The following is a 15,344-nucleotide window of genomic DNA, read 5'->3' on the forward strand; positions in this document are numbered from 1 at the left end:
TTGGGGGGAATGATTATTAAACTTTTATCCATTTATTAGTTAATTGGTTAATGTCCCGTTACCCGGCAATTAACCAATTATCTGTATAATTTAAAAAGTTACCACAAATTACTTAAAATTTTAGTCACATTACATATACCTTATACACCTTATTATCATGGCCATGTAGTACCTTGTATGGCACTAGTCCATAAATACCGTATATTTTTGCTCGGGCCGTATTTTATCCCAAAATACCAAACTTTGACAAACTCGTTTTCTTTGATTTTACTTACCCTCTTACCTTCACGAATTTACTCATCACTTATGATCCTTATAATCCCCAAATAATCTTTTCCTTGGACTGATGTCAATAACTTTATGACAAATTCAATGTACAATATTGCACGGTGCAACACTGTCGTAATTTATTACTGCGAAGCGTAACATTACCGTAATGTAATACTACAATGTAGAACACTGTTGTAACTTAATACTGCTGGATGTAACATCATCGTAATATTACTGCAGAGGGTGACATCATCGTAACATATTACTGCAGAGCATAACATTATCGTAATATAATACTGCTGGATGTCTATTGGCGTAATATTGCGGGGTGTAACACCTTTCTAAAAATAAAAGTAAGCACTTAAAGCTCCGCCCATGAAGTCTCAAGGAAGGCTCAAGGCATCGCCTAAATATAGGCAACCCCTCAACGAAAGTCTATCCACTACACCTTAAAAGGCTATCTACATCAAGTTCAAAGGAGACCCCCAGGTACTCAAAGTTGACCTTCACTCATACCGCTCTCAAAAACTTCGAGACACAGCATACTATCTCCGTGCAACTCAAAGGGCCCGACAGCCCGAATCCATAGGACCAATTCAGGCTTGGTCCGAGGTACGATAATGGGCTCGGAAAAGAGCCATGCCAATCAGTAGAAGATCGGAAAGAATGCTCGTATCCAAGTTAGATATCAGCGGTCGACAACAAATGAAAACATTCAAAAGCCTCGAAGCGCACAAGAACATACAATAATAGGGCAAGTATCAAAAACAGGAATCAAGGAAGTATCTTTATATTCATGAATATTCATGTACAATAGCCCTCGAGGGGCTCTCTCATATGATTACAAAAGCCTACAGAGGATCTCTACACAAAAACGGAGGAGCAGAAGGATGTACATGTGATGAAAACCTGAGAACCCGGTCCATCCTCGAAGGTCCATCTCTGGTATCAACATCCTCGAGCGCTGCCCCCTCGAGCTCACATCCTCGAAGGTAATTCCTTCAGCCACCATCTCCTCTAGGTTCTCAGCTCAATCTCGCGGAAGGGCCTCACCGAGGAAAAAAAAGAAGAGGAAAAGGACGGGATGGAGATGAGGCATAGAAAGGAGACATAGCCCGCCGAAGCCAAAGGTTGAAGATTCGGCGGGCCCCAACCTCGATGGTCGATAGTGCCACATTATCCCTTGGGAAAGGAAAACCCCAAGGAATGAAGTGCCACACCAGGACTGGGTAGAAGAGTGAGTAGCGGTGCATAGTCCAAATGACTATCTACAAAAGGGGAGAATCGATTCCCCGTCTATCATCATCTCGAGCCAACGACAACAGCAATAGCAGATGTAACAGTGACATCAACAGCAACAGGACGGCATGGTTGTGCTTGAAAAAGGGAAGCTCCGGCAAGAGGCCACAACACAGCCTATGAGAGCTCTGTCGAATAGCCTTGAGGCCACGAGCCCCAAACATGATGTTCAAGGATAGAGGAAGATGATAAGAAGAAATGGGAAAATGCGCAGATGAAGGCACTTGGATAGAAAAACAATGCCAAAGCACCCCTATTTATAGGGGTAACGACATAGTCATCAAGGCTTTGGAAGATTGACCGGAGGACACAATTACTGTGTTCTTGAAGAATCAAATCGATGGAAGTGCATTCATCTTGATGAACGGGAATCGACAGTGCATTGAATGATGTCAAATACACAAGTCTATGGGACAACCCGGTTGTTGCAAAAGCTCACGCCACAGGTTGCATTACTTGTATGACATCATCGCGAGAAGCGCGTGGAGTTAGGTGTCAGAATTATTTCCCATCGCTTCATTCTGGGAAACGCAGAGACTATCTGTATACGGCGAAATCAGAGTGCTTAATTTCTTGCCTATCAAGCCCCTTCGAAAGAATACCTCGAGACCCCGAGGACGTGGAGTTTCGACTGAGTCCCCTCCTTAGGGGATCGTCAAGGACCGACTCAAAGAAGACGAAGATCGAGGCAGGAACAAAAAGGGGAGTTCCCAAGGCACACGGTTAAGTCTGATAGAGACGACCTATCCAAAGCCTGTGTCGAGGAATAATGTCTAGCCATCTCATCTCCATGCTTTTATAATTAATGTATGTTGTACTATGAACGATTTCACCTCCTATATAAAGGAAACCCACACTACTTTGTAACCGACTGATGTTGCTCCAACTATTCTCCACAAGATCAATAATATCTCTCTTTTTCTTCTCTCTAACTTACTCGCTCTTGCTAGCTCGAGGCCCCTCTTAGCATTCATTGCCTTCATACTTGTTCTTTATTTATTGCTTGATATTTTCTATAAAGATCCTTCTTTAATTATATTCTAACTGGTATCCCCTCCCTGGTTAACCCCGATAGCTCGATTACGAGCCTAACATCGGCCCCGATGCTCTCCATCGAGCAATCCGAGGCTTGGGTAGCAAGCCCCGCGGTTTCATTAATGCTCTGTTTTAGCTTACATCTCATCGTTAAACTTCATACTCATAACATCAACTACTCTAACAACTAGCATAAAAAGAGATCACGTATTTTTAGAATCCCATTTACATATTTAATTGTCATTACCATTTTCATGGTAAACAACAGTATCTATAAAAGGAACTCCGGCACTAGAATCACGAACATATGCCAAATAAGCCAAACACCCTTTTTCAACCATACGCCAGGCCTTTATATAAGAAAAAACCCTACTGGAAGAATGACTAGGAGTCTTTATCCACTCCAATCGAGGTAAACACGGTAAGGCTAAGGTCACAGTCTCGGCGTGACAGTCCAATATGGCATGATAAGGTGACAGCCAATCCATTCCTAATATGACATCAAAATCAACAATGTCCAGAAGTAAGAGGGCTACACGGGTCTCAAGACTCCCAATAATAACCACACACAAATAGTAAATACGATCTACAACAATAGAATCACCTACTGGCGTGGACACATATATGGGAGCACTCAAAAAATCATGAGGCACAACCAAATATAAAGCAAAATATAAAGGCACATAGGAGTATGTAGACCCTGGATCAAACAGAACAGATGCATCTCTACAACAAACCAAAACAATACCTGTGATAACAACATCGGAGGACTCAGCCTCGGGCCTAGCTGGGAAAGCATAACATTAGGGCTGGGCCCCACCACCCTAAACTATATCCCTAGGACGGCCTCCTAGTAGCTGTCCTCTACCTCTAACGGCCTGGCCTCCACCTCTAACGGCCCGACCTCCACCTCTAGCAGGCTGACCCCTACCTCTGTCTCCCTGACCTCTACCTCTAGCTGGCTGGGCGGGAAGTGCCAGAATTATGTCACGAGAACTCTACTGCTGCAACTAATCACCCACTAATCTCGGACAAGCCCTCCGAATATGACCATACTTACCGAATTCAAAACATTAACCTGAATGATGTGGCTGAGGAAACTGAGGCTGACCCTAGTGGACCGACTGACCATGATAATAGCGCTGAAGAGGAGGTGCTCTGATAAGCGCTGGTTGTCCTGAAGGAGGTACATAAAAACCAAGCCCCCCTGAAGCTCCATGAGATGCCTGAAGTGCTAAGTGAAACGGCATGGGATAATGGCCCCTACCAAAAGAATCCCTACCTCTCGACAAGGGACCACAGAACCTACCCAAATGACGAGGCCTCAGACCACTGACCACTCCCCTAAGATAGAACTGCCTCAACTCACCGGGCCACATTAGCCGCATCCTGGAAAGAAATCTCGCTCCCTATCTCCTTAGCCATTTGCAATCTGATAGGCTGAGCGAGTCCCTCAATAAACCTCCTCTCCCCCTCTCTCTCTCGATAGGAAGTAAAAGAAGAGCATGACGGGCCAAGTCAATAAATCTGGTCTCATACTGAGTGATGGACATAGAACCCTACTGATGGTGCTCAAACTGCCTCCGATAGTCCTCTATCCATGTGATATAGAGAAACTTCTCCAAAAATAGCTGAGAAAACTGATCACAAGTGAAAGCAGGCAACCCAGCTGGTCTAGCCAAACAGAAATCCCTCCACCATTTTTTGGCGGAACTTGATAAGCGAAAAGCAGTAAAGTGGACCCCATTGGTCTCCACTATCCCCATATTCTGAAGAACCTTATGGAAACTGTCCCAATAGTCATGGGGATCCTCTTGAAGATGTACCACCATAGTGAAGAGCTTGGTGAACCGGTCCAATCTCCACAAAGCATCTAAAAACATAGTTGATCCATCACCGGTCTAAGCTACAACGGGGGGTGGAAGTACCCCAACTGGTTGAGTTGCGGGAGTCTGAAACTGGGGAGCCATTTGCTCCGGAGTGCGAGTAACGGGAGTCTGAGCTCCTCCCCCAGCCTGAGAGACGGCTGATGCCACAAGAAGTTTGCCTACCTGAGTGACACTATCCATAAGGCCCACTAGACGGATCAGAGCAACCTGGAGTACCGGGGTAGCTACGAACCCCTCTGGTACCTAAGCTGGGCCCACTGGAGCTGTCTAGGCCGGAACCTCATCATCAAACTCTACCTGAGGCTTCGCCGCTGGTGCTGCTGCTCTGGGATGAGCTCTGCTCCTGCCTCGGCCTCTAGCACGGCCTCAGCCTCGTCCTCTACCCCACGTAGAAGTTTCCATTGGGGCCTCGGGCTGCTAATCAGCTGATGAAGCGGTATGCGTTCTCGCCATCAGCGAAAGAACAGAGTAGAGAATCAATTAGCTTTGAGATCAAACCGCACGATAGAGATGAATAGAAGTGAAATTGTTCCTAACTTCGTAGCCTTTGGGGGATAAACACAGACATCTCTGTGCCGATCCCTCAGACTCTACTAATCTTGTCTGTGAATTGTGAGACATAAGAAACCTAGAGCTCTGATACCAACTTGTCAAGACACGAATTTCCCACGTCGGGATCATGATGGTACGTAATATTGTACCCGGTAGGCAAGCCAACGTTTAAGAATATTCTACCTTTTTCTTTTATCTTTCAAATATTTAAGACTTATTCAATATGAACTAGTGAAAATAATTGCGGAAGAAAATAATTTAAAAGCTTAACTTTACACAATAATGAAAACCAAAGTAACATCCACCCAGAACTGTTGTCACAACTCACGAACTGTCTAAGATTACTACAAATAAGGGTCTGAATGAAAAATTTACATCTATCTTGGTAGTAGATAAAATAGAAAATGAAATGAGATAGAAGGGGACGTCAGGGCCTGCGGACGCCTGCAGGACTACCTTGGGTCTCCGGTGCGCAGTGGTAGCAACCAACCTCACGATCAGCCACTAGCACCAAAATCTGCACAGAAAGTGCAAAGTGCAGCATCAGTACAACCGACCTCATGTACTGGTAAGTACTAAGCCTAACCTCGATGAAGTAGTGACGAGACTACGGCAGAGCATACAATATATACAACCTGCAATAGTTTATACTAAACAAAAAGGAAATACGAAGTGTAATAAAGCACTAGCTGCATTAGGTAAATCCGGATTCCAGCTGTTCCACTAATTGTTTAGCTATAACCAATCCTTAAGGGTGTTCCAGCATCACAATTAGAGACCTCAACAGATATGAGTACATATCTACAACTGATGCGGCATGCATCCCGATCCCATCATATAAACAACAACATAATCAATATTCACTTTTATTTCTCCTTGTTGCGGCGTGCAACCCGATCCCACCTGTCCATCCTTATTACTCCTCAACACATATCACCCTTATTCCTCCTGTTGCGGCGCGCAACATGATCCCAGATGTACACCCTTATTACTCCTTGTTGCGGAGTGCAACCCGATCCCAATTTACAAATCATCACAAAATAAAAATTAGTGTTTCACAGACTAAGACAAATCCTCCAATATTCTTATACCTCAATTCATGCAACGGAATATCACTACGGTTAAATAACTTCGCCAGTGTAAACTACTCAACGAGACCAACCAAGGTGTACTACGAGGCACCCATAAATCAATAAAGACCAAAAGAATAATAAAACGAAACCACAAAACAATTGAATACATCAATAAAGAGAGCAAAGATTAATATAAAGCAATTAGGCATGGAATCATTTATGAGCAAATAGCAATTAAGGCATGGGAGCATTTATAAGCAAGCAACAATTTAGGCATGAAAACAGCTATAAGCAGGTAGCAATTAAGACAAGGGATATTATAATAGGAAACGGGGAAGGAAAACAGCTAAACATGGTAATTTTGGTTGCGCATAGGTACTCGTCACCACATCTATACGCCATACAAATGAAATTTCACATAGAAAATAAGTCGGGAATTCCTTTTCCCTCAAGTCATGGTTAGACCAAACACTTACCTCAAGCCAACGGGTAATTCAATACTCAACCACCGCTTTACCTCTCGATTCTACCACCAATTCACTCGTATCTAGCAATAATTAATTCAATAACATCAATAAATGCTAAATAAACCAATTTTAATGCATGAATATGAATTTCCAAGTGTTTTCTCAAAAAAGTCAAAAATCGACCCTGGGCCCGCTTGGTCAAAACTCGAAGTTCGAACCAAAATTCGACTACCCATTCACCCACGAATCCAAATATGCAATTAGTTTTGAAATCCGACCTCAAATTGAGGTCTAAATCCCCCAAATTTAAAAATCCTAATTTCTACCCAAAAACACCAAATTTTTTCATGAAAACCTTAGATTTTGAGATGAAATCATGCTAAAACATGAAGTAGATTGAAAGAAATGAGTTATAAAATGTTTACCTAAGATTTGGGGAAGAATTTTTCTTTGGAAAATCGCCTATGAGAGCTTAGGGTTTTAAAAATTGAAAGAATGAGTTGAAATCCCGTCAAAATCCCATTTAACAAGTCGTAGATGTCACAATTGCGACTGGAGCTTCGCATTTGCGAAGCTCACAATTGCGAGAAGGGCATCGCAAATTCAAACCTACGCAATCTCTGCGGCCTTCGCATTTGCGACAATTTTGTCGCATTTGCGACCTCTAGCCTACCTCGACAACTTCGCATTTGCGAAGTAATTCTTGCATTTGCATGTAAAGCTGGCCCTAACCTTTTTCGCATTTGCGAAGTAAAAGCTCGCATTTGCGGTCACTGCTTACATCGCAACTGTGATGGCTGATCTCGCAATTGTGAGATCAGGGGCCTGCTACACTGCTGAAATATACCAGCAATCTCCCTAAGTCCAAAGATACTATGTAGCCTATCCAAAACTCACCCGAGCCCTCGGAGCTCCAAACCAAACATGCACACAAGTCTAAAAACATCATACGAACTTGTTCGTGCGATCAAACCGCCAAATAATATCTTAAACAACAAATTTAATACCAAAGCTCAAGAATTTCACAAGATAGTTCAAATTTCTATTTTCTCAATCAAGGGTCCGATTTAAATTAAATCACTTCCGTTTTTCACCAAATTTCACATTTATGACTTAAATACTATATCAAACCTGTACCGGGTTCTGAAACCAAAATACAGGCCCGATACCACCAAGAACACACATTTTTATTTCCAAAAGTCTTTATATTTTCCAGCAAACAATTTTCTTTAAAAATTCTTTTCTCCGGCTAGGGACTCGGAATTCGATTCCGGACATACACCCAAGTCCCATATTTTGCTACGGACCCTACGGGACCGTCAAGTCACGGGTTCGGGTCCGTTTACCAAAAATATTGACCGAAGTTAACTTTAATCAATTTTTAAAGGCCAAATTCCATATTTCTCAAATTTTTCTTACAAAAGCTTTCCGGTATCACGCCAGGACTGCGCACGCAAATCAAGAAGAGATAAAATGAGGTTTTCAAGGCCTCAGAATACGGAAACAGATTCTAAAATAAAAGATACCTTTTGGGTCATCACAAATACCCTTAACGAAATATAGTATATACCAAAATAACCGTTTAACCTAATACTTAAGATATTAATGTATAAATATTTCTTCTTATTTTTAGGATAGCTTTCTAATGTATCGTGACTTTAGGGGTGAATGTTTATATATTTGTTGAATGAATTTTTATATATTTAACTTATATTAAAAGAATTAAGTACTTTTTAATTTTATTTTCATATTTTACTTTAATAAAATGAAAAGATTTAATTATTCACTATAATAACAAATTTTTGAGATTGTTTATTTACTTGTAGTATTAACTATTAAGTAAATCTATTTATGTCCTTTCTGAAAAGTTTCGTCAAACACAAATTATTGCTCAAAAGTGCTTTTAAGAGTGATTAGCCAAATATAAACTGTTTCTCTCTAAAAGTACTTTTTTCAAAAGAACTATTGAAAAAAGCACTTCTCAAAATAAATTAATTTCTCCAGCTTGGCCAAACAGACTATTAGTCAAGGATCCTATTATCCTTATTTAAATAGGACAGGGGAGCTCAGCAATTGACTGGGTATTCAATTGTTGTGAAGCTCAAGGAAATAAACTAAGATACTGTTTGGGTGGAAGGAATGAAGAGAAAAATGTGCTAGAAAATTAGGCGGGGATATCAATGAATAGTCGAGGTATATACAAGGTAATAGTGGTAGAGCTAGGATTTTAATTAAGGAGAGTCAAAATATAAAAACATAATCTCACCATGAAATCAAAGGATGCCATTATATAGTATATATACACGTTTTAAAAAAAATTACCAAATTGTACAATGTGATATTCCAGCAAAGGGGTATCGGTTGACACTCCTTTGGTGCAGGTATCTCCACCACTGCAAGGTAGTTGGATACCACCGCCAAAAAAAAAAAACTAAGATTAAAACAATAACTTTAAAACACAAGGAATGGAAATAAAATTATAGAATGGAAAAAACAACATAAGAATTCTCTGGTAAAGTGATCACTTCTTGATACGAGTTGTCCTACCAATTTATATATATATATATATACACAATTTTTTTCTTTTAACATTATTAGATTGAGTTGGCATACGACCAGGGGGCTGATCAAGCATAAGCTAAAGTTCAATATGAGTCCTAATATTTTTTTAAAAAGATATATATATATATAGAGAGAGTCTATTCTTCTAATGTTTTAGATGCAGAGTTATTAATAATTATTTTATAAATGATTTCTTCCAATAGTATATTTAATTGATAATATAACATTTAATCTTTCTTGAAACATTACTAATCTTAATTAAGATTTTATCATTTTTAATTTTGAAAAACTTCTCCGCTGAGGCAACTGTTATAAAGAGTATAGAACCAAAATATTGTGTTTTGGATTCAAAGTACCAAAGGTGAAAAATAACCGGTTACCTTTTTCATGCGTTATAACTAATTTTCAAAAGACGGTCAAAGTTTTGGTATGCTGCATATATTAGATGCGCTATACCTGAAGCTGAAAAGACACATAGGCATAGCACATCTAATATATGCGTTATACTTATTTTAAAAATGACCAGTCTCCTTCTTCGGGACAGAACTCACACAAACGTACGGCTCCCCCCCCCCCCCCTTTAAAAGCTTAAAACTCCATTGGAGCCCACCCTTCCCCCAAAATCTTGTCTCATGTTTATTTTAGCGATCTAACATTCGATCCAAGGTATTGTTGTGTAGTGAAACTCTTTTATTGTCCGATTCGGTGATCAAATTTTCATTCTTTCTCAATTCAAAAAACTCGAAAAAGAGGCATTCAGAATCACTTTTGTAGTATAACTCTTGTATATAATTGAGTAATTAGTCGTTTTTACTATATTGTATGTTTTTTGAATTTTTTTGTGTTTTTATCCGGATTAGTTTATTTATGTGCAAAAAATTATGAAAATTATATATTGTTCATTTGTTGAATAATTAGTGTTATATATAACTTTAGTATTGTACATACAATACTATGTGATTTTGATGTTGTTTAGTGCCCTTTAGTATTATGTAGTGTTGTTTAGTGTTATGTAGTGATGTTTAGTGTTATGTAGTGTTGTTTAGTGTTATGTAGTGTCCTTTAGCGTAGTAGAACTGAAAATAAATTTTAATTTATGTTAGTTGATATTGTTTATGGCCATTTAGAATAGTATGACTTTAGTGCTATTTAGGATTCTTTAGTGTAGAATAAACTATGTGTCCTCATTAACTAACCCGATTAGAGTATTCAATTATAGATCAAATTTAATCAATTATTAAGTGTATAGTAAATGCATTATTAGATAACAATCAAAAATTAGATTTGAATCATAACATAATTAGTTGGCAGTATACAATAGAGGCTGCCAGATTTTTGTGTAAATATAAAAGTTAACGAACTAATCGTTATGAATGAAATAAATCATTAATAGTAAAATTTTGAAAATAATATCAAATAGCTAAACAAATTATGTATTTAGTATTGTTTTAATCAGGAATAAGATTGTTAAAAAATTGACAATACTTAAAAGAGATTGTGTCGTTTTTGTTTGTTTAAGAGCATTAAATTAAGATATAAATCGTTATGAACGAAAAAAAAACATTAATAGTATTTTTTATATAAATAATTATTAAAAATATCGAAAATAGTTTAGAAAATTAAATTTTTGAATTTCTTATAACCCAAAAACAACTGGAAAAATTGACAATTCAAACAAAATCGTGCCGAATTTTACTCGAAAAATCTTAGAAACTAACATATAAATAAATGTTTTTATCAACCTAAATAATAATATGAAAAACTTATCGATTAAATGTTAATATAAAAAAATATCGCAATATATTTAAAGATATTAAATTATTAAAGAGAAAATACGTTAATTAATATTATTGAATTCTCAGACATCGTCATGGATCCTTCATCAGCGCATCCTGGACCTGATGTTCTAGAGCTACTGTTGCTTCAGGGTGGCCATAGGTCTTCACACATATGGGTTGGACAGTTGTTGTCCCAGGCCTTCCATCCCAGACGTATAGACGGTCTTTGGTAGTTCATTAGGGACCACTCATTTCATCCTCGTACAATTACATGCCTTCAGCAGACGGGGTTTTACCAGATTATAGAGATCGGTTGGTCGTATTTCGAATGGCCCCTGATCACAGCTATGATAGAGCGGTGGAGACTAGAGACTCACACATTTCATCTACCTATCAGTGAGTCTATCATCACGATACAGAACGTGGAGATTCTATTCTGTCACGACCCCAAATACCCGGTCGTGATGGCGCCTATCAAATTACTAGGCAAGCCAACCTAAACATTAATCACAACCCTTTTTCTTTTATAAAGCCATTTTTTAACACAGGTTTAAATACCAATTTTCATAAGAAATGTTTAAAACAACCAAAAATGTGCGAAAATCAATAAAACATAAGACAACACAGCCCAAATATCTGGTGTCACGAGTCTAGAGACTCTAAATACACAACCGACTGTCTAATACATCATAAGTCTAAAAATGCTTAAAAGAACAAGATAGGAAGGAGGAAAGCAAGGTTGCGGATGCCATGCAACTACCTTGCAATCTCCAGCAAACTCTAGAATAGTTGAAGACCCTCAATCTGATGCTCGTGCACCTGGATCTGCACACAAGGTGAAGGGAGTAACGTGAGTACGCCAACTCAGTAAGTAAATAAGGTCTGAAAGTAGTAACGAGCAGTTAAAATCATATAACGGAATAAACAATAGAATAACAGATCAAACTCCCCAGTTTAAAACCAGTTTCGTCATAAAATCTTCAGTTTCAATTGAAATACTTGAAATCATATACTTAGTAATTTTTCAACAGAGGTTTATCTTAAAAGAAGAGTGAAATCAGTAAAAATATCATAAATGGGCCCCTCGTGCAAGGTATCACTCAGATTATGGTCTCTCGGGCAGCCTCTCAGTCACTCTGACTCAACTCTCGTCACTCAGTACTCACTCTCAGCACTCATGCTCATTAATATCTCATAATAATCTATGTATTTATATATAAAAGGAGAAGCAAAAGCATGTAATGATGCCAAGTGGCATAATCATAAATAAACAAGTGTTATTTTTGGACACATCTCCAATAAACTTGGAGTTTAAAATTATTTGAAACTAAAAATAGGTAAAAAAAGATTCAACCATATGAATTCAAAGAAAAAATAGGGATACTGTCTGTCGTATAGGGTAGTTATTTTAGTTATTTATAAGACTTGGAAATTAAGAAAAAAAATAAATATTTCTCTTTTGAAACTAGAAAATATTCAACCTACACATTCACAAAAATGGATCCCACGTTTGGCCGTTATTTTATTTACTTATTAGACTTGGCAATTAAGAAAATATAAACACTTCCTGGAATTGGCCATTTTCTTTTACAAAGAAAAATCATGAGGATCAAACGCACGACTCATCATCTTCCCAAACGTGGGTTCAACAACAATTTTAAACTATCTCAACCAACCCACAATTTATGCAGTTTTATATGTAAAATTCCTTTTTCAATCCCTATTTTCTCCACTCAGCACTACAACAACTTTACAAATAAGGCTATAATCAGACAAATTTCAAGCATAGATGCAATTAAATCTGAGTTGGAGTCATTCGAATGTAAAAAATTTGGATCGTTTCAAGACTGAAATTAATACCATATTCCATAGAGTTAGATTTTACCCGCTACATAGGTAACATATTCTACTTTCATATAGTTTCTATGTGAATTTTTTCTCTGCTGCTTTAATGGATAACTTTTCCAGAATTTTCAAATACATAAAGTTGTACTTATGAAACAATTATGTATAGTGGTCTTCTATGCTGCCTTAATGGATAATTTTTTCACAATCTTCAAATTACTAATGAAACGATTATGTGTGCTACCAATATTTCTCTTTATGTTTCTGAAAATAGGATTCATAGTTGTGTACCAATTTGTATGTATATGGAATTTATCAGCAATGTGATATATTCTAGTAATGAATCTGCCTTTCTAAGGAGCATGTTATTAGGATGAAGAAAAAAATACAGAAAAATCAAATTTTTTTTCCAGCATTGCTGAAGTACTTGCTAAGACTGATATGAAATTTCGTATGTCCCTATAGCCTCTAGGGTCTACGAAATTGCTCCAATCATTCAAATTTTACATAAACGATTATGTATAGTACACATATTTAACTGTAATATTTCTGAAAGTTGGATTAACAATTGTGCACTAATTCTTACATAAATATTGATCTACATTCATATTTAAAAAACTGATTCTTAAAATTAGTACTTACTTGACTCTTTCAGTTAATTTTTTTATGCAATATGTTAGTTATTTGAACTAATCGAATGTTGAATGAATGTGTTGGTGAAGCTAAGACTTATACGAGAAACATCGATATTTGTAAACTCATTTTTGGGAGATGATTTTTACGTAGTTGTGTCTGATTAATAAGGTTCTGTAAAGTACATTTGCACTGTACAAAAACTGACATTATCTGCTCCTGGAATGCGAAATCAAATTCTACTCCTTCCCCTGTTAGTTCTGCTTACTATTTTCTGACAATAATCATCAGGGGAACTATCCATGAAACTTCAAAAAGTTAATGCATATTATGTTCAAAAGCTACAGAAGTGTTGCAGTTTTTAAGAAGCTAATTTATTGGAGGAATTTTTATGTTAACAGAGGAGTTTTTAGTGCTTTGTGAACTGGTTTTATTTATTGTGTTCAAAACTTCATTTATGATTTTTTCTCCAGTTGATTGTTTATGGACAAAGTTCACCAATGAGTAAAATATATATTTTTTTCTATGGTTCTTACAAATTTAGAGAAAAGGGGAGGGACAAAAAGAGGAGGACTTAGAGTGAAACTATATAGTACTATAGGTTATGTCATAGTCATACATTTGTGTGCTTTCATGTATGATACTGTAGATACTAATCCCATTCTTTAATGAAAAAATAAAGTCAACAAACAAGCAGTATACTTCACACCTCATTTGATTGAAATGTTTATCAAAGAGCTTAATGCTTTCCTTTTCTATTAATTTATTGCGGGTCTTAATCTTTTTAGCCTTTTGATAATTGCAGAAAACTAGATACTGACATAAGAAACAAGGACGCGCATTTCATTTTCAGGCAAATTTCTGTTGTTTTCTACGATCTTCCTTACTTCAATATTTGAATTTTCTTAATATCTTTTAGCCTTTCTATCTTTCTGTTTTTGGATGGTAAACTAGAAGATATATCTTTATGTATACTTTACCAACTTTCTATTATTTTAATCAATTTGGAAAGGATGAAAGAGAAAAAATTGAAAAAATAAAAGAACAAGTGTTGAATATGTTTCTTTTTATCTTGGTAAAGAAGAATTCCTAAATCCGTTGAGACCTTAAAGATAATCACTTTCATAAAGAGAGCTTGGAACTATCTTACATATGTATAATTTTGTTGTCAGCCTCGATCTTCTCTAGAGACAAAAAAGAAGGGGAACTGCATATTGAAAAATAATAATATAATTTTTTGGATATAATTCTCTACTGTCTCAACTAAGCCAAAGTAACAGTGAAAATTCATTTTAAAAAATTGTTCAGTACATTGAAAATTTCATGTTTTCTCACATACACCATTTTTTTCTTTCTCCATGTCTTTGTTACATTTAGGGATTTGAACCAATGTGAAAAACATGAATTCCTAAAGATAAGGGGATGGATACATGGTACTTTTCGAGTTGGAGAATTTCACTGAAAGATCCGAACTTCTCATATTAAAAGAAAATTGTGGCGTACCAGTCCTTAACTCTTTTCATATATCTAAGCTTTAATAGACATAGCTAACTTACATATTCAATAACGAAGGATAGGTTGTCCGAGTTGCACTGGTAACCACTTCTTTATGGAGTTGCTGCCTAAGTGCTAATTCACGTGTTCAAGGGAAAAGAAGGATATGCAAGATAGCTTTTCAGATAGAGGAAAATATCTTAACTTCATGTTCGTCAGAAATCACCGATAAAGCTTTTACAGTTTGTAGCATATTTTTAGTTAGTTAGAAACGAACATAAGCTAAGGTAAATTTATATTTCAAGCTAACTTTCCTATAAAATGACTCTTCCTGGAGAATTATATATGATATTAGTTGGGTATTTCAAATAAATGTCTTCAACAAAAAAAGATAATTTAAATACTAAAACATTAATTTTGATGTAATATTATAAATAAGATATAAAT

At 36.9% G+C, this 15,344-nt stretch overlaps 1 pseudogene; it reads left to right on the forward strand.

The window, feature by feature from the left end:
• LOC138889180 (uncharacterized) overlaps nt 1-14,367 on the forward strand; it is a 44,167-nt pseudogene extending 29,800 nt beyond the window's left edge.
• The last annotated feature ends 977 nt before the right edge of the window (nt 14,368-15,344 follow it).

This window comes from Nicotiana sylvestris, chromosome 1 (genome assembly GCF_000393655.2).
Source record: "Nicotiana sylvestris chromosome 1, ASM39365v2, whole genome shotgun sequence".
NCBI lineage: Eukaryota > Viridiplantae > Streptophyta > Magnoliopsida > Solanales > Solanaceae > Nicotiana > Nicotiana sylvestris.